This window comes from Brachyistius frenatus, unplaced genomic scaffold, assembly GCF_029030835.1.
Source record: "Brachyistius frenatus isolate BFR_SWC_R1_liver_20210118 unplaced genomic scaffold, ASM2903083v1 Contig_4, whole genome shotgun sequence".
Classification (NCBI taxonomy): domain Eukaryota; kingdom Metazoa; phylum Chordata; class Actinopteri; family Embiotocidae; genus Brachyistius; species Brachyistius frenatus.
Window position 1 is genome coordinate 3,878,899 of NW_027210603.1, and position 25,797 is coordinate 3,904,695.

At 39.6% G+C, this 25,797-nt stretch overlaps 1 protein-coding gene across 8 annotated transcripts in view; it reads left to right on the top strand.

Annotated features, from left to right (window-relative positions):
* The window catches only part of dlgap4b (discs, large (Drosophila) homolog-associated protein 4b), a 116,188-nt gene that overhangs the window by 10,073 nt on the left and 80,318 nt on the right, over nucleotides 1–25,797 (top strand). For all 8 annotated transcript variants that reach the window (XM_069711365.1, XM_069711382.1, XM_069711374.1 and 5 more), the window contains exon 2: nucleotides 21,581–21,635. The gene's annotated coding sequence lies outside the window, so the exon portion shown is untranslated. The remainder of the gene's footprint in view (nucleotides 1–21,580; nucleotides 21,636–25,797) is intronic.

Sequence of the window (25,797 nt, forward strand, 5' to 3'; positions counted from 1 at the left end):
ATCCGCGGCATAGACCTGTAGGTGACTCATAAAGGATGTCACTGAGTGAGAGGAAAAACAGGAAAGGGGGGAAAGTGAGGATGGTAGAGATCAAATAGACAGACAGTGAAGCTCCTGGGTTCAGATGCCAGCTTCACAAAAAACAAATGAACAAAGATGAGTGCCAAAGCTCAGAAGACACAAACGTACATAATGTGGTGTATTAATAAATCTATATATTAGGGCCATGCTTTTGATCTGTAACTACAAAGACTGCTTGTTAGCCAACAACACTGATGTCAGGTTCTCATTCAACCATGCATTGTTCTCTGTCACTGTCAATCAAAGCTTTGTCTGCTTCTTCTCCCTTTTTTCTGTGCACACTCTAAACATGAATTGTGGAATGCATTTTTAAATAGCCACATCATTAATGTATTATTTAGTTGACAATGAAAACAAAGGCAAAATGTAGAGATAGCAACAGGATTATTCTGGGAAATTATAAGTGCCGTTTGGGTCATCCGTGTGTTGTATTGATTGATTTGAACATTGACAAACAAAATTATATGTTCTCATTAAATACCAGTTTTTAGCCACACCAGATTGACTCTGTGGATGGCAGGTTTTGTCTGAAATATCTGAAATACCTCAAGAACTACTAAATCAACTGCCATGAAAATTTTGACCTAAAATGGTGATCTGACCTTTAATCAAGCTTCACAAGCAGGTCCGATTTTTATTCATATCCTGTGAAATATCTCAGTTTCTACTCGACTGAAAGATTGGCATAAAGTTTGGTACAGACATTCGGAGGAAGAAACGTATCGGCAAACTTATAGTTGTGGCTTTGTAGTAGTGCAGATTTAGTCCAGATTTGCCTGCCTATTGCTCACAGCTTTTTTGTTCAGCAAATCCAGCATTTGTTTTGTGTTAGTTCAAACAGTGGTGCAGGAAATGCAGCAAGATGAAGCGATATATACAGTTATATCAATGCTAGCAAATATCGAGGAATTGGGAATGTAATCTACAAAGTCTGCAGTGGTCATTTACCAACATGGCATTGCACTCTGCTGTTGTTTACGGCTAGGTGAGTTTTCGCTCTCAACATACGCCATATGGTGGTCAATTCTGATTGGTTAAAGGTTAAAGTTGCCAGACACATATGTTCATGCAGTGAGTACAAGGCCAGTGTGGATATGCAACTGTTAGCATGCTAATATGCTAAAGATGGTGAACATAATTACCATTTTACTTTCATAATATGAGAATGTTAATATTGTCATTATTAGTATTTTAGCAAGCAGGCATTAGTATTAAGCTCAAAGCACTTTTATATCCAAGTATATTCTAAAGGAGCTGCTAATGTGGCTGTATGTTATGTAAATTAGCTAAAGTTATTATGATACCTTCTTGTTTTGGACAGATAACCATATATGTTATATGGATTTTAAGTGAAATTGGGCTTCCCTTGAAATGGTACTTTATTATTTACTTTCAGTATAGCCATTTGAAATGCTCTATGAATTATAGCATAAGAAAATATCATCACTTCTTTTTATTAAAAAAAAATATAGAAAAAAAAAAGAAGATAAAATGATGACTCCAAAGCTCTCAATCGCCCAAACAGCTATCAAACCCTCCATTAAAAACTCAACTCTTTAGTTTGCAACCTTAGCCTTGCATCGCCGAGTGTTTATCCAGTCACAGAAGATTAACAAGGTTATCTATGCCAGCCAGTCAAATCATGAGTTAGTGTTGATTGAATGGCCTGGAGTGACCTTGGCTTATCTGAGGACAGTGAAACTAATTATATCATCCTTTTTTTTGCAGCGTCACAGTAGCTTAACATTGGAGAGTTAATTCATGCTAACCTTCCTCCCTCACTCTTGGCTTGAGTCATTGACAACTTGTCAGTGCATTTGGAGTTGGACTTGTGAGGGAAGGAATAAGCATTCTTGGCACTAATCATATTACATCAGCTTTTTGCTGCATCAAAGACAGCAAGGATAAAAGATCTCGGTACAATATTTTCAGATTTCTGACGAGAAGCAATAAACCATTTCATTGATAGGATCCATCTTCTTCTTAGGCGCAATATGTTTCAGTAAAGTGTACATACTGTACTATGAACTATATTTTGTCTGATATTTTATTTCCTCCCACTCCTCCTTCTGCTCTCTGCCTCAAGCAGAGTGGGAGAAACAAAATCAAAGACATTTCATGAAAGTATTGTTTGGACAAAGAGATGATCCTGTTTATTTAGTCTCTCTGTAAGTAGACCTTAACCAGGGTTGTGTCAAAAAAAATGTCAGGCATGTAACTAAAGGAAAAATATTGTCAACAACACCAGGCAGACCTAAAAGTCAACTCTAAAATTGGATTTCTGGTGAATTGATGCCAGTCAAAGCTCATAGGTGCTGGTAAAAGTCTTCCCTGCCTCATTCTTCACATGTGGCAGGAGGTGAATGGATTCATATCATACCACAATAAGAACAGCATGTGCACCTCTCAGACAAAAAAATATTTCGAAAGTCGTGCCCTTTACTCGATAGTTTATTTTCCCCTCCTCTAAAACACCGTAGAAATCAAGTATGTTGTGCTTTATTTGTTCTCAGGATGACTTTATTAGAGTTGATGCTCCGACCGATGCTCCTGTGGTGGAGATTATTATGCTTCTATCAGTGAATCATAGAAGGTCCGAGCAGGTAATGAAAAGCTGTGCCACAAGATAAACAGGAAAACACTGTATAGACAAGTGCAGCAGATATATGATCTCTCCGGCTCCTCCAGAAAACATCATATAGTGAGAGTTGGTCTGAGCTCTTGTTCCAAGTTGACTTTTACATTTAACATCTCTTTGTTCCTGATATGTGATTCGTTTTGTATCCTTTGAGGAGCAGCTATTACAGTTGTCATGGTGTTTATGCACTGTTTCATCACTTTTATAAAATGTAATACAAAGAAAATACAACACTAAATGTAAATTTGTATAAATTTATGACAAAAGAAATGTTTCTACATGTCATTGACCTGTTGCCTCTGCGCTTACCTAAATGCGTGGCATTACATGTGCTGCCATGTAGCGCGCTGCACACTAAATATATAGAGTGCGGCAGAAGAGAATATCACCACTGAACATGTCATTAACCCTTAAAGTGCTGCAGCTTGATCCATACTTGATGTCTTGTGTGGACAACAACACTGCAACCTGGTTGCTGCATGCTTCATTGATCACTGGTACAGTGGTCCATTTAAAGTGAATGAGTGACCCTGATAAAAAAATTTATTCACTCTTTCTGCATGTGACTGCGACACATTTCAAATATTATGAATGTAACATCAGTGTATTCTTTGCGACCATCATATGCATAATGAAAGCTCCATGCTAATTGCCTGTGACCTGATTTTTTGTTTTCCCATGCTCATTGTTTGTGTGGACTTTGCAGGCGTACCAGCTGCATATGGCCAGCTTGAGTGTGGCCCATATAAATTAATGTCATGAATGAGCAGATTATGGTAAAATCATGTTTTAATATGCATTGAAATAATAAAATAATAATACAAAATATCAGGGATGGATATCAGGGCGAAGGACTGCAATCTATATAAATACTCGTGACTTCGCTGAATCATTCTGCATTTTACTCATCGGTGCCACTTTGTCTGCACATTGTCTGAATACATTTAAAATGGAACAGGAATAATGTAAAGGAAGATGTGCTGTAGTGCTTAGATGTGAGCACACTGCTTCATGACTTGTGGTCTGTCTGTCTTGTCATTCCTAATGTCTTATCGATGGCACCTAAGACTGGTATTTGACTGTGACAGGCTCCAAAACAAAAAGAGGGAGAGACTGGTTGGTGCAATGATGTTAAATCACAAGCGTGGCAAATCGGTTGATTTCATAGGAAGAGCAACATTGAATGCTCTGCAGCACTTAGTGTGATTAACAGCTTGAATTGACTAAGCTCCTTGCCTTTGGGGGTCATGTGTGCATGTCTGTGGTGTGCGTATACAATAATCTATGTTTTTGTGTTGGTTCTATGTCTTTCTGCGTGTGCATTTCTTTCCTCTCAGCAGCAATACTAGCAGTTCTGTGTGGCTGTATTTAGACACAGCAGTGCTTTGAGCTAAATGCTAATGTCTGTATTAACATGCTCACAGTGAAAATGCTAACAGGCTGAGGTTTAGCATGAATAATGTTTGCTATATTTGCTGTCTCAGTTTTGCATGTTAGTGTGCTGACATTTGCTAATTAGCACTAAACACAAACTACAGCTGAGGGTGATGGGAATCTCATTGATTTTTCAGTTATCTGCTCATAAACCAAAGTACAGATTAAAATTTTGACCTGATGGTGGCATTAGATGAGAAGTTGATGGAAAGATTCTTTATTCTTTTGGGGTTTGTTTTTTTTCCTTTTTTATGTACATGTTATACTTTGTATAAACAGGAGGGATATGATGGAAAAAAAGATTTGTCCCTTCCTCTTGTTTGCATTGTGGCTCCAGAAAGTCTCTTGTCAAGAAGGCTCCAAAAAGTCTCTTTGGGTTTCTCTCTTATTTGCAAGTGATTCCTTTTGTTTTACTTTCCGCACCTAATTGACAACTCCCCTGTGTCCTTATCTTGTGACCTACAACCAACTCAGTATTACCATACGAAAGCAGATACAAAGGGAATGAGGGTGACTGTCAATTGTTTGTCAACTGTATAAAAGCTGCCCTACAGAGGAGTGATGGGGCCTTTCCTGGTGTAATGCGGTCAGCCTTGGGGTTGATCATGTCTGAGTGTCAGCAACCTACAGTAACAAAGCACTGAAGGGACACTTGTGCTGCGCTGGTCTGCAGGCCCCCTTGAGAAATACACAGGAAGACAGAGATCACACTCTTTGTTTTTGTAGAGCTCAAGAAGCTCCTTTGAGAAATGTCACAGTCAACATTGAAAGCTGGTAGGAATGAATAAGAATGGAATAGATAAGAAAAAAAAAATCAACAACTGTTAAATAGTTTGTTGTCAGAGGAAGTTGTAAAGAGAATTTTTTTCTGCAGATAACACTCAAAGTACTCGTATTTGCTAAGAGGACCACTGTAGCATGACAGGGCTGACTGTAACAGTCTGATCATTGTTGCTTCAATGCTGTTTTACACTGACAGACATGTCTTCCTTCTTCTGTGGTGGGAAGTGCTTACCCTGAAGTGGATTCCCTTGCAGTGATTTTTCATGTAATCTTGACCCACAGTCTTCGCATATACAAACATCACATGCTTCACTTACTGTTTTAAGTGTACAAGGTTGTTAGAATGTAAAGAAAGCAATGTATGATGTTGGACTAAAATTTAACTTTGTGGTCCGATTGCCACAAGTGGAGCATTATTGTAAGTACCAAACTGCAATGATCAATAAGTTCATTACATTATGGCTCCAAAACACAATTACTGAGCTGTGTAGTCACAATGTGATGCAGCGCAATATTAAGTATAACAAAGTATACTGGAAGTTATTTGCTTTTGTAACTCTGCAAAAGCTCTTTGAATTTGTGCAGATGGGTAAAAGCATCATCTCATCAGCAGTAAAATCTGCTTTACAACAGCTGTATCGGCAAGCAGCAGCTGTTTGTGGAGTTTCGCGGGGCTTGAAGTGGTCATGTTAAGTCACAGTATAGATACATTAAGTCACTCCGCTGTCTTAAGATCAATGGCCCGAGTGGTAATCCGCTCCTCTAGACCGGCTATGCTTATTTCTTCTGTCTATACACTGACTTATTTAACATCTCACAGGTCGTTAAATGTGACCAAGGTCATCAGCAGAATTCACTCCGCGTGACATTGCAAGTAAATACGTACGACTTAGTGTGCTGAGCCATCTGAACAACCGCTGTGTGTTTCCAAGACACTGTAAGAGCAGGTTGACCTTCACAAAGGCAGCACACTCTGCACTTGTCCGGGGCTGTTGGCTGGCCGTGTGAGCCCATTCATATTTGATGCAAAACCTCACTTGACCCGTTCCAAAGTACAACAGAAAGCATGCCTTGTGCCACACCTCCTCCAGGAGGCATACCTTGATGGTTTTTGGTTGCTTATGTGTGGTTTATTGCGGCCTCAGTTCTTAAGTGACTGAGCTAGCACGGACCCTTTCTGTTCACCTTGCTTTAAATAGGCCGACTGCTGACCCCATTGCGTGGCCTGCTGTCAGTGGAAATGGGACTGGTGCTCAGTCAGGAGAGGAGGACATACACATTATGCTTTAAGAAGATGAAGACAAGCAATAGATAGAAAAATTAAGTATTCTGGAAAAAAGGAAGGTATGGAGATGGAGGTGGGGTGTGCAGCCAATGGTCTAGCTTGCACTGACTGTGGAAACGACCACACATGGTCACGGCCTTCACACATATTGATGTAAACAGACACACGCACACTGAGGCCCAAAATAACCAGGCTATTTCAACACTACCTTGGTAAAATTGACAGTCTTCAGTTAATCTGCAGCCGAGATGAGAGAGCATGACAGCCTAATGTGTTTGTGTGAGAGGGAAGGACACAGAAATGTATATACTTGCATTAAGTATGTGTCTTAACTGTTGAGTTTTTGACGGGTCTGCACCAATTCTGCTGATAGGAAACTATCAAACGTGGATTATTTTGAAGTGGAAAGCTATGATTTGCTCAGATCCACGCTCTGCTCTGAGCTAGCTAATGCCAGAGTGCTCTGAAGTCGGCGTCCATCTCTTTTAATGCTATTGCATTATTTCTTCTTTGTTCTCTTCCTGCTACTTTATCTGTCCTTCTTTTCTCTGCCCCCCCTCACCCTTCTTTTTCATTCCCCTCCTGAAACTGCCACTGCCCTTGTTTTTGACCTGTATAATGACCTGGACCACGTCCTGACAACACAAGGAACCATCAGATGGTGTCCCTACACCGGTTCGAGCTCCACTCAGCCACCGGCAATTGGACATGTGGGAGTTGTGCGGTTTAATAAGACTGGATTTCATCATTGTTGACTCATAGCAAGATCAAAACACATCCATGTGTTACTCTTGCTGACCAAAGTGCAGGTTCTTACATGGGCTTGATTTGGTGTCAATATTTTTTTCAAAAAATGCTCTCAAAATGAACATGTGGCCACGGTTGACCCGTCATCTTGATGTTATTTCAACTTATCGCTCTAACATTTCAAAATGGCAATAGGATAATTATTGTGTCACTGACAGTTGCTTAAGAGAATGTATAAACTGTTAAAACTGATGTGACTCATGCCGCCAAAACCTGTTTTTCTTCTGCAGGATTTCATGCACTAGTTTGTGTGAAGAGCGCAGAATAATCTCAACTGCCCTGCGCTGCCGTATATACCTGAGGACATTACTTAAATATGCAAGGAAAGAAATGCGCCGTGAAATTCTTGACTGGAGCTCACCTACTTTCTAGCTTCTTTCTCTGTCTTTTGTAGTTGATGTATTACAGCAGATCACTTTGTTCTAATTTCAAAATGATTAAAGCAAGATTCATTTCTTGAGGAGAGAAGTAACACACTAAAAGCAAACTCCGCATGACTACAGAGGAGGAAGCTCTCCACTTCCCAGCGTGACATCTGCAACAGGATTAGTAAATTGCTGTGACAGTCTGACATTTGAACCCTAGGGTAGAGCGAGCTGCTGAAGTTAGGCTGCTGATTGCTGATAGTGACTGGTTTCTGACAGTGCCTGTTGGTATTATTATAAATGTTTGTAGTGCACCGACGGTGTCCCTGTAAGAGCTTGTGTCATGACTCTTATGATCCGGGCAGATTTAAGAAGGATTGGTGGTTAATCCTCCAGGGTTCGCCCATGCTGGGAGATAATAGCTCACTTCAGTTGCAGTACTGACAGGCTGAGAGGTAGAAATCTGTTCTGGTCACTGGGCCACTGATGTGTGGCAGAAACAATACCAGGAATTGATGTTCTATAAGGGCTAATTTATGTTAGTGCAGTGGCTCAACTCAGCTTTATTTATATAGCACCTTGTATTAAACAATAATAATTATGAATGAATAATTATTCACATTCAAACAACACACAAAGATAATAGCAAAATGAAACAATATCTAAAAAAAAAAAAATCTAAATTAAATGAAATACAGAAATACAAATTATATCAATAAAACAAAGTGTTTTAAAAAATGTATAAAAAGATTCCATTAAAAATAATTAACACCAGGGATAAAAAAATGATGATTAAAATTAAAAAAAATCCAGGCGATTCAAATTCTCAAACTTAAAAGCCAAAATACAGAAATAAGTCTTTAGTTTCCTTGTAAAAATAAAAACATTTAGCAATTCTAATATCCATGGACAGTGAGTTCTACTCACTGGATAATAAATAGAGATCACTCTAATGTTAGATTAGTTGTAAAAACTATTATCTTTATATTTTTTTCACCACAGTTCTTTTTTTAATTATTTCTAAAGAAAAAAGGCTGCTTAAATCTCAAGGTCTTATCCAGTTGAACTACAACAATTGCAGAACATCAAATCTTTAAATCTACTGAAAAATGCCTGGACATGGGTGTTGACCGTTTGTCTCACTGACAAAATAATATTAGTCCACAAACCTTGTTTGGGTTTTCAGTTTGGCAGATTAAACTGTGTAATTCTTATATTTCATTGGGGCTCTGCATGTCCTTTGCTGGATGCGTTTGAGGCTTTTTTTGTGGATATTGTGCTATGATCTTTTGCCCTGGAACACTTGAATGTCAAGCATATCAAATTGTTGCTAAAAATAGCAAAGATAGTTTTGTTTTTTTAGTCTGCTCCTCAAATGACAAAAATCCCTATGTCTGATTCATCTGACCTCACTCGCCGTTCTTTGTCTTCTCATAACTGGGCTAATGTAGCATGCCAACTGAAGCCAAAACAGTGTTGAGGCTAACCAGAACCTTATTTGAGGACAGAAGCCACTAAGAGGTCACATCGAGGGTCAGTCAGCTCATTAGAATACCGAGCCTGTGAGTCAGATTCATTCACTTCATCGAGTACTGACCTCATTTGGTGGTGTATGGTATGCTCTGTGTTTATGCATGTTTTGAAGCAGTGACATTGTAGGATTTTAAACCTGGGTAATCTTATGTGGGAATAAGAAGGATGTGAGAAAAAAGGGACATTCAGGATGTCGAATGACCCATATAGTATTTGTAGAATAGCAGGTTTTCGTGATGTTACACAATTAGTGGTATTTTCAAAGTAGTTTGTGTATATTTTCATTTTAATATCCAAATTTGTTATGTAATCATCTGAACTGTTTTTTCCCCAGTTTTACAACAACTTGCTTGTGAGCTGTAATCATGCCAGACGACTAAGAACATGAGGTGGATTTCTGAGATGAGAATTTGCATGCAGGTACACATGAGGCTCTTTTAAGTTTGTTTCCACCTCAATTTGTTCCAGAAATGTTCATATGGATATCAAATAAATGATTCGACCTTAAAGGGTTGATATCCCAGGGTTTACTTTTTTAAACAATAGAAGTCTGCAGAGCGAATTCCATGTAATTATAATTCTGTGCACCCCAGGCTCAGTTTTGTGCTTTTCACGCTGATTTTGTTTGCTCTGTGTTTGCATAGTTTACACCTCCACAACAAACCTGGCAAAATGTTCATATGCCTCAAGTCAAAACAGCTGAAAACAACTTTATGTGTGCATGAATTTTGAGTGTACAATACCAACATATATTTGATTTGTATCACAATTTAATTGTATTATTATTGGTTCATATTTTGTGAAGAACCAACAACATAATATAGGGTGAATTTACAGAATGCTTGTGCTGTGATTATAGAATTACCAGCTGGCTATCAGTACTTTTATTATACACTTGGTGTGTTTCTGGTTTTATTATGCCTCTAATTAACATATATAAATTAGTCTTGATTACTTTTACTAACTATGTTATATTTACTGGTTTGTGCTGTTCAAACCTCCCTCGTGGAACACAAATACTTACAGCACACATGGTGTTTCAGTCAGCCACTGTAAACTAATCACATTTTGCTGTTCTGAATTTTAAATAGAACAATTAATTGCAACTATTTTACACCACTAACTGGATTTTATTGCCAGTTGTTCTCTGAAGGGCTTACAGTCTGTGTTGACATACTGTGTGTGTGTGTGTGTGTGTGTGTGTGTGTGTGTGTGTGTGTGTGTGTGTGTGTGTGTGTGTGTGTGTGTGTGTGTGTGTGTGTGTGTGTGTGTGTGTGTGAGCGCAGCCATATACAGTATATTGATTATCTATGTTACATTGTTAGCATGCAAAGCTCAACCTACTGGTGTGTTGCAGTTGTTTCAAGATCACTTTGAACAAACACCAAGAGGCAAGAACTGCTGCAAACTGCCAGACTTGACTTTTCTCCACCAGTCCAACTATCTCTGTTTACATGGCTCCATCCTCATCTTGCTCACTCTCCTCTCTTATCTCTTCCTTCCACCCATTTTACACGCTTCTTCACACCCTCTCTGTTGAGTGCCCTCTAATTCTCTTTCTCAATAAGGGGCAGAGATACCGAGATGCTGCAGTACATCCAGGCCTCCACAGTTTGCTGTTTGAAATAATTTGTTTTGGAACGTGATCGCACAGACACAAGTATACCCTCCTACACTTATATAGTGTATACACAAGCACGCGCTCAAACTCACACATTAACTTGTTCTTGGCATACAAATCCACTTGTTGTCTGCCAAGCTGCCTTGTACACTATTGGCCTGCAATTGTAATTCAATTTATTTCTAAAGTGGCAATCATGACATAAGTAATCTCAGTGCACTTAATAAAGCAAAGTCCTTACAACAAAAACTTATAATGAGGAGATAAGGCTTGCAGAATCATTGACTTCTTTTAAATCACTTCTTAAAACACATTTTTATAGAATTGCTTTTAAGTGATGTCGTCCTTTTATGCAATTCTTTTGTTCCCCTGTTTTTGTTTGTTTATATTATTCATTTATTTATTTGTTTTCTCTTCCATTTGCTCGTTTTGGTTATTTGTTTGGTTTTGTTGTATTCATTACCTTTATGGTATGGTCTTTTTTGCCTGTCATAGAGGAACCCAACAATTCAGCAATTTCCACGTACGTGACATTTGGAAAGAAAAACTCCCTTTTAACAGGAAGACTAAAGGCTATTTTCCACTGGTTGTGTCTTCGACGCGGCTACCGGAGTGAATCGGCGTCATTAAAGTCGATACTTCATATCCCACCGGCGTCCCAGAAGCGGCTTGCCGCGCTTCTCCGCTAAAGATAGGCAGTGAGTCTATTTCTGACGGAAGCCGCGCGGAGACAATCTCGAGTAGAGCAGATGGACTGGGCAGGAAGTTTGTCGAGAAAACAAATAAAACTCTGGGAACATTTTCTAAATAAAACACTCATGTAAAATTTTTACTAAATTACCGTCTACTCCTGCAGTCTCAATTTGGACAAGAAATGCATTCTTCTCCTGCTACAGACACAGTATGTGAAATTGTTACACAATAAACAGGAGGATTCATGTTTTTAATGACTACAACACAGCAGGCTGTATTAACTTTGCCTGTAGGCTGCGGCACAAAATAGGAAATGACAACGATGACCACAAAACGGACGGAAAAAAAAGCCGTTTAACAATGTTTACCCACGATAGAATCATAGAAATCAATCAACATGACCAAATGAGGAAGGAAGATAAAACGGGCGGACTAAACACTCCGCGTCCGACACGCCGCCGATGGAATACGAAGCCGCGCAGACGGAACAAAGTTGCATCACACACACAACGTGACGGACACGTCTTCAGTGGAATATGCGGGTTAGAGGTGTGAAACCTTCTGCCTCAACCGGTTGGAGTGATGGGAGAGCAGAGAGAGAAAAGAACAGCATGAAAAGAAAACAAATAGGCAGTTATCTCCCTCAGGGATTAGAAACCAAACCAGAGTGACAAGGAGAGTAAATACCCATCAGACAGACACAAACCTAATGAATGCTAGTATTACACCTTATCTGCTGGACACATTTGCCTTATCGACTTCATAAAATGATAGTTAGGCAGTTTTGTGTTTACAGCTTGTTCTACTCCCCTCAAGTAACCAAATAAATCACTAAAGTACAGAATAATGGTAATGATTTAAGCTGTAAAAAAAATACATAAACTGGACCATTTGTACCTTTATCAACCAACCAGCTGCGGTAGTGTTTTTTTTTTTTTTTTTTTGTGAAATCCAATGTTACTCTAAAGCAAACAATCTGTTCTCTACTGCAGTCTGAACTGAAACTCAGAAACTTTCCTACTAGTTCTCCTGCACCTGAGGAAGTCAATGAAGGCAGCCAGAGCAGCTCATTACTCAAATACTTTATTAAACATGATTTTGACCAGTGGCTATTATTTAATTTGTTCACTTTTTTTCACTTTGAGTTTTTTGGCGTTGATTAGTGAGTGTGGTCCTGTCATGGTAAATTATGTACTACAGTGCTTAACACAACATCCAGATGAATGCTCGACAGTGCATCATATAGGAGATGCTACCTGTGTTTCTCTTGAATATAGTTTAAAAATGTTACAAATGACAACTAACCTATTTATGCTGAAACATTACACATCTACAATTATATTTTGAATCAATGCCCACAGAAAGTAGGATGGCCCTAATTTTGACAGGCAGCTGTGAATGTCGCTGCCTTCGGCTGTGAGTGGCGCATTGCAGGCCTGATTGAATTTTACATACACAACAACAACTGCCGGACAGAAAAATCATGTTTTTCTTTCCTGCTAATTCAAATGACTCTGCTCTGGACTTTTTCAGCCACTTCTCCTGTTTCTGTACGTTGTAAATTAAGTACAAGGCAATGTTGTTCGGAATGCAACAGAACACCTTTATATATATATATACTTTACTGTGTTAAGTGCCCTAAGATGACTTGTGTGGTGATTTGGCACTTTATCGATGAAATTAAATTAAAGTGAATGGAATTTCAGAACGAAATATTTTTGTAGATGGAAAAGTACATGGTCTTGTCCGGATTTACCTGGAGGCTGGGTTGTGCATCCTATGTTGTCGTAATCAGTGGTTAGCCTTGAAAAGTTTACCCAGGATGAATCTCTGTCCCTGAGGGTTCTGGTTCTAGTTTGTTTTAAAACAAGCATATATCATATGGTATCTAAGCTGTAGCTGCATGCGCGCTTGTAGTTTTTCTCCCTTCATCAATTTTTTATCAAGTCTGCAACAGCATCTCCATGAGCTTAAGAAGGCTGAAATTCACCTTTCCATGACCAAAAATAGTTTTAAAGGAAAGGAAATCTGAGATGAAAGAGAATGTATTAACTTGTTTTCAGCATTATTTTTTATAATCTAATATTTATACGACAAATCGATATTTACAAGGGAAAACTTCATGTGACTTATTAGCATACTCATCTGAGTGCACAACAGCTTTGGTGCATTGACAGTGCGTAATTTATGGTGACATAATTAATGATAATGCTGCCAGTGTTCAAGAAAAGTTCATTTAAATATAGCTATTTCTGCAAGTCAGCTATATAAGAGAGCTATATTTAATTGTGCAGATTACTAACAATAAAAGGAAAAAATAAAAACAAAGGTGGTATCAGATTGCTTCACATCTGATCTAATTAAATTTTAACAGGACAGGTTTTTATGTTTGCCCTAGATTCAATAAGAGAAACCATCTAAGAGAGAGAGAGACAGAAATATAGTGGGAGGCAATATTATAGTAATCTAAACCAGAGTGATGGGACCATGAATCATGAGCCAGAGAAAATAAGCTCTGCGGTGAAACCGCCTTCACACCATTGCTTTCCCTTACTCTCTTTTTCTGTTTCCCCCACCCCCGCCCCCACCCCCGACCCCCTTCCCCCTCATTCTCCTTGAGTGTCACCCAGCTGGATGCTGTCTCCATGGCAATTCTTAAGGGTCTCTTTGGCAAGGTCACTTTCACTAGAGAGGGAAAGTCAACCAGGGAAGAGGGAGAAAGGCACCTTGATGAAATAGAGAAGGCAAAGAGAACGACTGGGACTAACAAGCAGAAGATGAGACGGGAGGAAAATAAAGGGTTTGGTTGTCAGGGAGTTGGGGGGGTCAAGGGAGATGAAAGAATATGGGTGGGAAAACATTAGAAAGCAAGAGCAGGAAGGGGGAGGGGTACATACACAGACAGCTTCACTAACAAACCCCAGACTTGTGTTGAGAAGTGTGTTTGTGAACGGTGTATGGAAAAAGTCCATCTCACTCCAAACACGCACTTTCTTGGATGAAGCTCCAGATCACCTGAAAGACAAAAATCACCAGATGCACATTAATGAGCCAGCTGGCATCTGAAATAACATGGTTTTTACACACGCACGCACGCACGCACGCACGCACGCACACACACACACACACACACACACACACACACACACACACACACACACTCTCCATCATTTTATTTGCTTCACTCTACCTGGCCTCCATCTGCCACGGCATTCCCCTTGGTGAAGTTCAGCAGCTCCGGCACTATCTGACTGCGGCCCCGGCCTGTACCCCCTGCAGAGTGTGCTGGAGGTGGCCTTCGCCTGGGGACATCAATATTTCAGGCTCTCTCAGCACTCTCGCTCACGGGGGTACACGGGCCGCTCAGAGCCCAGGGGGAGGTGCTGATGGAGAGACAGAAAGGCAGGGAGAAGGTTAGACTGATAAGAGACAGTAAATTACCAAAGTGAGAGGTGAGGAGATAAAACCATTGAGAGAGGAGAATGGATATGATGATAGTGTGCATTTTAAACTATTGATGAGCATAAAAAGGGAGAAGGGACGAGTCACCGGGATGGGTGAGTGAAAAAAGGGTTTTATAAATGGTGGAAGCTGCATAAAACATACTGTTCCTCCTTAGTTTTTGGATGGATGGCTGCAGGATTTTTTTTTTAATCGTTGCCGTATCGGTGTATCGCTGGATGAGCTAAATCTTGAAGAAGACAGCGCAAGAGAAAGAGGGAAATAATTATGATGACAGTAACGATCTGTGTATTTATGACTCTGTGAATCCATTTGTTTGAGGAGAACATTAGGCAGTTAATTATCTATTGAAAACGTGGCAATAGCACACGAGGACAGATGAGAGAATACAAAGGGAGAAAATGGGCAAGAGACAGTGTGAAAAATAGAATGGGTGGATGAATTGAGGGGAATTTCACCAGACAAAGACGCACACCCCGTCTGATTGCCGATGCCCTCTCTTCCCCCTCATCCTCTCATCCTGAAAGAGCTGCACTATTGCTACTGCATAAAGTGTTGCTACGACTACAGCTGTTGCCACAACGCGGTCATTATGGGTCGTTACCATAGCAAGGAGGGGTCCCTCAGGCAATCAGAGAAGAGACGCTGCTCCCACGGCAATGGTCGATAAAGGTTGAAGTTGTTTATGGGTGTAATGATAAAGCAATCATCATGAGGAGTGAAGTAGCCAATAAGATGTTGACATTGATCTTAAATTAAACTTGATCTTTTACTGACCTGTGAGTGGATGTGGAATTCTAATATACTGTATGGTACAGGCTGTAAATTTGAATTCAATACCCACGCCATACAATTTATAATACGCAGTGGATTAAATATTCTCTGTGTACGATTATTCAGCTGCACAGGTACAGTAGGTTAAAAAAAACAGTATATGATGCCATTTAAAAACAAGAGTGTAGTTCTGTGGAGCTGTTCAAGAACACATAAGAGCTTAAGATGAATTTTACTGTCAGCATGCAAACGCACTCAAACCAGATGTAATGTTTACAATGTTCATCATTTTGGTTTTGGTGCATGCTGACATTTAAATGTTGTTATTTCTAGGTATATAAATTCATATTTGAGTTGATATTCCACTCAAAAGCAGAAATGCAGTGGAGGGAAAAAAATAGAGGGAAAAAAATAGCTCACCCAAGTTGTTAGGGCTCATAGTCTGGGACCCCTAAATGTCCGCACCAATTCCAATGCAATTCATGCACTAGCTGTTGTCATTGCAACATTTAAAGTGGTTTAGGGCAGTTTTTAATGACTAAACATTACTTTTTGCATACGACTGCCTTAATAGTGTCACCAGTGATGGACTAGATAAAGAAGTAAAGTATGCCACAACGATATAACTTATAGGGGACAAGAAGTGGAGCAGGAAGTAGAGCAAGAAAGTAGCACTCGCGGATTAAAGCTAAAGTTGCAGTTTTCCCACAGGAGTCAGTTACACTCGAACAATGACCAGCGAGATATCAGACCACGGTAGAGGTAGCTGATTATTGCTCCTCTTAATTTAGGAAAGGACAAGTGCAGTTGAGTGACCTCTGACCTTTACTATATGTCACCATGGAGTAAAGTGTGGTTGTGATGACAAGAATTGTAATGATCACATACAGTGGGTACGGAAAGTATTCAGACCCCTTTAAATTTTTCACTCTTTGTTTCATTGCAGCCATTTGCTAAAATTAAAAAATACTTATGACCATGTGATATTTCAGTTTTTCTTTTTTAATAAATTTGCACAAATTTCTACATTTCTGTTTTTTTCTGTCAAGATGGGGTGCTGAGTGTACATTAATGAGAAATAAAATGAACTTTTTTTGATTTCAGCAAATGGCTGCAATGAAACAAAGAGTGAAAAATTTAAAGGGGTCTGAATACTTTCCGTACCCACTGCAGTTGGAATGCAAAAACATATTGTATTACTGCATCCCAATCTTCTTAATGTGTGCGTGATTATGAGGCTGCTGAGTAGCTGTCAGTACTTCTTTAAATAGAGAAGCTGATAAAATATCCACCTTTGAAAGGTGAGGTCTACATTTGTTTTGTTTTTTCCAAAGGCTTCACCTCACTGTGACCCACCATTTTGGCTCTCGGCGACCGGTTACCTTTGTGCGCCCTTGCTGAGGCTGTGCTGCTGTCACTAACTGGAGAGCAGGGTGGGTAAATGATCCACATCCAAACGCTGCACTACTCCCTTCCTGCACTATGTTTATAAAGTGCCCTCCTGGGAACAGGTGACAGATGTGCACATATTTGATGCTTAAGTGTGTTCATGTTTCTCTAAGACTGCATAATATAAGAGACAGGAATATGATGACATGTTTGCTTTTCTGAAAATAGACTTTTTGCATAAAGCTCTCAGTGGGATATAGTCTCTGTTGGCTTTACGCCTTTTGCAATACAAGTATGAATGAAAAAGAAAAGAGCAACATTAAGCAGGGGAGGGTTTGCCAGATCAAAAGCAGGATTGGGAGTGATCAACTCTTGAGTGTTAGCAAAAAGATAGACAGAGAAAGAAAATCAGACGGATAAAAAGTGATGAGTGCACAAGGTTTATGAGAAAGCCGTTAGACAGAGTGGCAAAAGAAAACGTCGGCGGGTTAATGGAAAGAGGGAGGATGAATGGAGGATGACGGGCTCATGAGTGAAAGGCGTAGATGTGGCTCCGAGTGGCTTCCTCGGACAGGGGAATCTGTGTCACAGGAAAAGCTAGGCTAATGCACTAAGCTAATGCTGCTTCAATGCATCTCTGCTGCATTTAGGCCTCGCGGTTAGCACTTACTGTTGGCACGAGTCATGCCCTGAGAAACCAGAACAGCGTGAGCCTCGGTGAAGAGTTTCGCTTGTACATGGCCTCCAGTAAAACTCCGCTGGGAGGATCTGCACTCGTCACTAATCGCTGCTCAGTCGCTCGAAAAAAATTGTTCTCCTCAGATGACCTTAAAAGCACCAGATCCTGGCAAAGAACCAAAATTCAGAATACAAAAGTCTAAGCAATGTCCACTTTCCAGGATCTATACAATATTGGCAAAATTAATTACCTCGGCATATGCTGTGGTTTAAAGCTAATATTAGCTACCTGTTTAGAGTAGGACAGGTTGACATATCTGACACGGCATTTGTTTTGCACTGAATTTTGCAATTACAATTCATGAAATCAATATCTCAAATTTAAAGTAGTTGTTGATCATGTTTGACTGCTAAAGTTGTAAAAATCCCTTATTTACCTTTCTGGGAAAGTAGGCAGCTATTGAGAGATGTCGGCTTACATCCAAATATTCGAGGGGCTACAATACTACCTGCAAGCTTTTCATACAGTGACCGGCCAGCAAAAACTCACTCACTCATACTGACTAGTCCGACTTCTGTTGACGTCCCCAGGGTCCTCATCTTTCCTGGTTTTAGTCCCGAATTGTAAAGCACCTTGTTACATTGTTAAGGAGAGTACTACATAATAAAGTTTATTATTATATCATCATTCCTTGCACAATTGATTGCCAATGTTTGGACGACACTACTGCTGTTTTCTTGTAGTTAACATTATTAAAGACAACACAAAATGTTATAAATCACAATTTTAAAATAGGTAGTCACACCAAATATCTTAGGAAGCATAAACTTTGTAACAGTAGTAACTTTATAAGTAGTTGCAGTAACCCAATTGTCAACTGTTAACAACTGCTGTTGTGTTTTTCTCCATATTTGCACCATTGCTACATTTGGGTTTATTCCCATTAGCAGCTGTTATAAAAATTTGGCAGACAGTTGAAATCATAACATCCTAGACTTCGTGCGCTTGTTGGACGATACAAACAATATGGTGACCTGCTCATCAAACATTGCTCCACAGCACCCCTGGTGGTCAAAACCCCCTCCCCCTAATTCAAGACTACAGAGCACGTTCGATCTGAAATTCTTGGCCCCAGAAAGAAGATGTTCTTCTTGGTCTTGTTTATGCTGTTTGAAAAGTCACTTGGGGAAAATAAGCCCTCATTACTGCCACTGCAGTTTCACGAATGCTACAGACACATTCGATTATGGTTGCAGTCTGTCAATTGTGCTTCAGGCTTCACTGTGCGTTCCAGCAGATAGGTTGATTTCTAGGAGCCTGTCTAATAGAAAAAGAGGGAGTTGTAATTAGTAGTATTGTTTGAGGAGATCTGACTCACACACAAGCACAGATAAGAAAATATAGCAGTAATATACACACACAGACACACATGGATCACACAGCTGGCCGGTGGCTAATGAAAGATGAAGGCGGTTGAAAAGCCTGAAATGATTCTGTCAGTATTTGATATTAGACTTTTAGCCTGCATCAGCTCCTTGAAAACCTCGGTAGCTTCAGCTTCTCAAGTCAAGGTGAGGCAAGGTGAAGGTTACTGATTAGTCGTTTCTCTGTGGCACACAACCGATATCCACCAGGGTTTCATCGAATGCTCAGACAGTGTGGAGGGAAATAAAAAGATATGGGATGACCGGGGAGAAATGTCTTAATATGAATTCCCTTTCTCTCGCTTATTTAAAAAAAAAAAAAAAAAAAATTAGAATGAATGTACTGCAAGAATAAATAAGTAATTCTCAAATGGTAAATTACAGATTTTTTTTTTAACCTCTATGTCATAGGTAGCCCTTGAAAAATGAAAACATGAAAGATCATCCCATTATTCAGCGTAATACTAAAAGGATTTCTGGAGATACTTCACCTAAATATACATCGTTACCTTTCAAACAATGTTGACAAGCTCACTGGGACATTTATTGAAGTCACACTGTAATTTCACCTCACTTAAACTTTGGAGTCTTTGTTGTAATTTTGTAAGTTACAGGCTGACAATGATAATGGCTCACCAAAAGGACACACCTTTCATATTGAAAGGAGCTTAATAGTTGTGCAAACATTTATATTTTCACTCTTCTGCACAATATATCAGCTTGACATTCATGTTTATTTCTAATGAGTTTAGATCACTCTGTAGAGATTTGTTTGTACTTAAACTTTGAATTCTTTTTATTTTGATCAGTTTCAGAAAAGCCAGTAAACACGAAAATTTCCAAGGCCAATGAATGTTTTTTACAAGTTCAGTTCTGTAATATAACTAAGATTTATCTTTATCTGACCAAAAACGCAATGTCTTTCCCACAATGTAACTGTCTGCCATTTGAATACAAATTTTCACATATACAATATAAACATAATAATTGGTTGCCTACATATGAACCCCGTTCTAAAATACTAATATGCATCACTCTTTCTCTTGTCCTCTTCTCCTTTGTTTTTCAATGCTTTACTCTGTCCAGTGTTCTGGCTAGCCAGCATCAAACACACTCAGTGTTGTGACTGTGCAGCTCATCACCTTCCACGTCTAGTTTTGAAAATCCTGCAGCTGTTTTCTTGTTCAGACTGGCAACTTGATGCACCAAGGTGTGGCCAGATAAAAAAAAAAGAACTACAGAATAGACCAATAACAGCTCTTGAATGATAGAGCACGCCCTTTAAAGTGTAGACAACCCAACTGAAACACTGCAGTCTTTCTCAGACAAATAACCAATTTGATATTTATGCTCGTATTGCACAGACATATGTCACTAGAAATAGTCTTCTGTTTTGCACCACACCAGGCTGAAACGGATATGGTCTATAATATATAATGACAGAATGGAACAGCAGCCTAAAATTAGGGTCTGTTTTGGACTCTGTGGGATGTTTGCCCCAAAAATGCTCTTCTAAATCACTGTATGGTTGTCTCAGGAAAAAAAAAAAAAAAACCACTTCATCACATTGAACTGGTTTAAGTATTTGTAGTTAGACATTTTCTGAAACCCATTTTCAACTCTCAACTCAACTCAACTCCATTCACTTTGTCGATAGTACCTGATACCTGGCACTGTTTTTGGTATCACCTCTGTCGAGGTTCCAAGCAGGCTGAGCTTCTATTAAACGGTGATGTGAAACTACTGCAAACCACTGATTGGTCAGAGAGAATCACCACAATCACAGCGTCACTGTGTATGAGTGACATCCTGCACAAATGTTAACTCACCAAGCAACCATTAACGCTCAATTTCTTTGTTCTCTGCACTGCTCGATTATTTGCAACCTACTAAACAACATCGTGGTCAGTTGAGGAGGTGCAGACGTTCCTCTGTTTGGTTGCCAGCGAAAGATTCCAACAATTAATGACAACGTCACGGTAGTTTTGAGGCATCACAACATCCCGTTGACGGGGCACTATCTGCACTGGGGGGGGGGGGGATCGAGAAACGTACTTGATAACAAATTAAATTCAAGTGAACTGGAGAAGAGCCACTACTGCTGGAGGAGGAAGGCTTTAGTTAAGGTCAATTTGTTTGGCCTTTGACTTCTGGGAATGAAACATAGCCTATTTGATAAGACCAAAGTTCTGAAGGTTGCCTGTTTTTACTGTACATAGTAAAAGTATGCCTCTATAATGCTATTGAATAATAACCAAAAGTCATATTACATAAGTGGAAAAACGTTGCTGCATATCTATGATGTGGTTTCCGGAAGTTTTACTGCCTCAGGAAGCATTTTCCTAATCTGATCTATGGTTTTTAATTGAAATGCTTTATCTCTCAAGATGTGGCATTTTCCTATCTTAAAAAGGTAATTGATTTTCCAAATAAATGAAGAAGTTGTTAAGACAATACAGCAGTTTTGAAGACGATGAAACGCTGCAGCATATCAAAATCATGCTGGCTGGTAAAAATGTACTTGCAATGCTTTTGTAAGCACATCCTCCGTGTTAGCTGAGCAGTGTGATACACATTAGAATGGATTTCTGAAGCTGATCTTTGTTTTACAGGATTTCTCTACTCACCTCCGAACTCAACAGCAAAATCCGCAGCCCCTCCGATAAGGTACAGTCCATTTGTCCTTTTGTTTGTCTCCAACCCTCGAGACTGTGATATTCTGTCTTCATTCAGTACCCTCTGTAGTGTCTTCTGCTTGGAACACAGAGCCAGTGCTAATGTGATGTTGGCCTGCTTGATGCTGCAGTTGGATGTATGGAAACCAGCTGAACCAGTAAGGGAATTAGCTCATGAACTACAGAAAGAGAGCACGCCTTTGACCTTGTCTGGATTGAACTAGATCCTGAAGGTATTTAGACCGAACATGGCTGTCAGAAGGAGAGAGTACGAAGCAGTGGGAGGCAGAACTTGTCCTTTGCACGAGCTAATAAATCTCTGAGGGCTTGTGTTTGCTGAGGACAAGAACTGATCAGAATAGAATTGTCAGCGTGTTTGATGTTAAATAGTTTGAATGTAATACGAGTACAGTAAGTGTACCAGTGTTGTGTTGCTGCATGGATGAAAGGGCATGTTTTGTCATGCAGACGCTTGCACAGCGTTGCCTCCGAGCAGCCAAGCAGTGATGGAACGTAGCCGCAGTGCTCGACAAGTCGAGTGTCCTCGCTCTTATTGGGCTTCCCCGAGGTACGACACTGGATTTACGATTTCACCCTGGATTAATTTCATTCTGAGCACAAATTTCTTGTGCGATGCCATCCATAGGAGCAAGCTGCCACTCGTGCTGTGAAGTAGAGAAGCATGTGGAGGAACTTCTTCACATCCGGTACAGCCACAGGCTCTTAGACTTAGCATTTTATATTTTTACATTGACTTTGATGGTTGATGCATTCAAAGTCCAATTAGATATCAGTTGTCTTTTCTTTACAAAGTGCAAAAAGAGAACAACAAAAAGTGCTGGGAGGATCTATATCACCTTGTTAAATTCCCAGTGACACTGATGGTACTTTTGTGTTTTTTCTGCTCAAAGAAACAAATCAATATCCTTTCTGTAGCTGTTACATTAGTGATTTTTTTTTTCTTTCTTTTGCTCCATTGAGCTCCTCCACATTCATACAAAACAGTGACCCATTCGTCAGGGCACGCTGAAAACATCAAAGGTGGAAAGTTTAAAAGCGTGACTCTTTTACAGTCTCGGAGACCAAAAAGAAAACACTTTTTTTTTTTTTTTTTTAATATTTGAACAAATGCTGACCCCTACAAATATTGATTAAATCAATATTACCTAAAAAATAAATCTAGACTATAGGGAGGAATCATCCATGGAAAAGCATCAGAGAACATGAAACTGTAAAGAAAGAGAAAATCGCTTTATGGCCGTGTTGAATAGAGATCCATTTAGTTCAATGGAAGTTGCAGAAAATAGATACCTCATGTTGTTATGTCGGTGAAAATAAGTAAAGTCAGATTTTTGCAATAACAGAACTAAATGATCCCTTCTCCCATTTTAGACCTAATCAAAAGCATCATCAGTGTTCTTGTGTTAAAAGCAAACAAACAATCTGGATTACTATGACATGTCTGTCATATTTGACTTCAGTAAGTGAGTTTTGTTGCAGTAATTTAAACGACACTTCCATTTTTCATTTACTTAGTACGACATATAAAGTGCCTCACCCTTTATTACCCTCTCAGGATTTGAACCAGTATTTTAGTTAACTATTACTCAGATTTTTCAAGCAGTGCTGTTAATTGCTGTCACATTTCTACAAATATATCGCAACACCATATATCATATGTTACATTAGGTTTAAATAGACATTAAAGACCAATACAGGCTGTACTGTTTTAATGTTGAAAGTGAGCGATGGGCTTGATTTGCACTAACGATATTTGAATGCACTGTTCAGTGCTAAGTAGTTTCAAAGCATAAAACATTTTATTAGCAATTCTAATTGTTATTATCATAAATACGAACATAAATTTTGTGCTTCCTGTGTGTCATAGATAAAATGTATGTATTTATCCAGCATTGTTGACGTAAAGTGTTTCAGTGTGTACAAAGGACGGAGCTGAAGAAGTGTTTGCAGTTATGCAGGAGAAGCTACTTTACATAAGCGCATCAAATATTTGTGCTGTTAAACTGAGGCGAGTTTACTGTAAACATGCACACTTTATCGTCTTTGTTTTCTTATTCAGTATAAAACACCTTTTCCCACTGGTGACTACTACTTTATGTTAATATTGGGATTATTGCACATTTGGTTAATTTCTTTACAGCTTAAAAACGATTCATCACTAGGTTCCAGAGGCCCTGTGTACACCTCGCAATTAAATGATCCGATCACAGGTGGACAGCTCGAAGTAGAATGCACCCAAGACGCCGTGAGGATGCTTTGAGATCCGATTGGGAGGCGGTCTCAGGCGCATATGGCCACATTCTTTTAGCAGTGTGTTTGTAATTGGGTCCCGGGTTGCATCAAAAGGACTGCCTACTCAGGCAAGGCAAGTTTATTTGTAGAGCACATTTCAACAACAAGCCAATTCAAAGTGCTTCACCTACAGTGGGTACGGAAAGTATTCAGACCCCTTTAAATTTTTCACTCTTTGTTTCATTGCAGCCCTTTGCTAAAATCAAAAAAGTTCATTTTATTTCTCATTAATGTACACTCAGCACTCCATCTTGACAGAAAAAAACAGAAATGTAGAAATTTGTGCAAATTTATTAAAAAAAACAAAACTGAAATATCACATGGTCATAAGTATTCAGACCCTTTGCTGTGACACTCATATTTAACTCACATGCTGTCCATTTCTTCTGATCCTCCGTGAGATGGTTCTACTCCTTCATTGGAGTCCAGCTGTGTTTAATTAAACTGATTGGACTTGATTAGGAAAGGCACACACCTGTCTATATAAGACCTTACAGCTCACAGTGCATGTCAGAGCAAATGAGAATCATGAGGTCGAAGGAACTGTCCAAGGAGCTCAGAGACAGAATTGTGGCAAGGCACAGATCTGGCCAAGGTTACAAAATAATTTCTGCAGCACTCAAGGTTCCTAAGAGCACAGTGGCCTCTATAATCCTTAAATGGAAGAAGTTTGGGACGACCAGAACTCTTCCTAGACCTGGCCGTCCAGCCAAACTGAGCAATCGCGGGAGAAGAGCCTTGGTGAGAGAGGTAAAGAAGAACCCAAAGATCACTGTGGCTGAGCTCCAGAGATGCAGTAGGGAGATGGGAGAAAGTTCCACAAAGTCAACTATCACTGCAGCCCTCCACCAGTTGGGGCTTTATGGCAGAGTGGCCCGACGGAAGCCTCTCCTCAGTGCAAGACATATGAAAGCCCACATAGAGTTTGCCAAAAAACACATGAAGGACTCCCAGACTATGAGAAATAAGATTCTCTGGTCTGATGAGACCAAGATTGAACTTTTTGGCATTAATTCTAAGCGGTATGTGTGGAGAAAACCAGGCACTGCTCATCACCTGCCCAATACAATCCCAACAGTGAAACATGGTGGTGGCAGCATCATGCTATGGGGGTGTTTTTCAGCTGCAGGGACAGGACGACTGGTTGCAATTGAAGGAAAGATGAATGCGGCCAAGTACAGCGATATCCTGGAAGAAAACCTCTTCCAGAGTGCTCTGGACCTCAGACTGGGCCGAAGGTTCACCTTCCAACAAGACAATGACCCTAAGCACACAGCTAAAATAACAAAGGAGTGGCTTCGGAACAACTCTGTGACCATTCTTGACTGGCCCAGCCAGAGCCCTGACCTAAACCCAATTGAGCATCTCTGGAGAGACCTGAAAATGGCTGTCCACCAACGTTCACCATCCAACCTGACGGAACTGGAGAGGATCTGCAAGGAAGAATGGCAGAGGATCCCCAAATCCAGGTGTGAAAAGCTTGTTGCATCATTCCCAAGAAGACTCATGGCTGTACTAGCTCAAAAGGGTGCTTCTACTCAATACTGAGCAAAGGGTCTGAATACTTATGACCATGTGATATTTCAGTTTTTCTTTTTGAATAAATTTGCACAAATTTCTACATTTCTGTTTTTTTCTGTCAAGATCGGGTGCTGAGTGTACATTAATGAGAAATAAAATGAACTTTTTTGATTTTAGCAAATGGCTGCAATGAAACAAAGAGTGAAAAATTTAAAGGGGTCTGAATACTTTCCGTACCCACTGTAAAACCATTAAATGCGTCAAACCATAAGGCAAAAGAAAAGGACATTTAAAAACAATTAACCCTTTAAAAACGAACC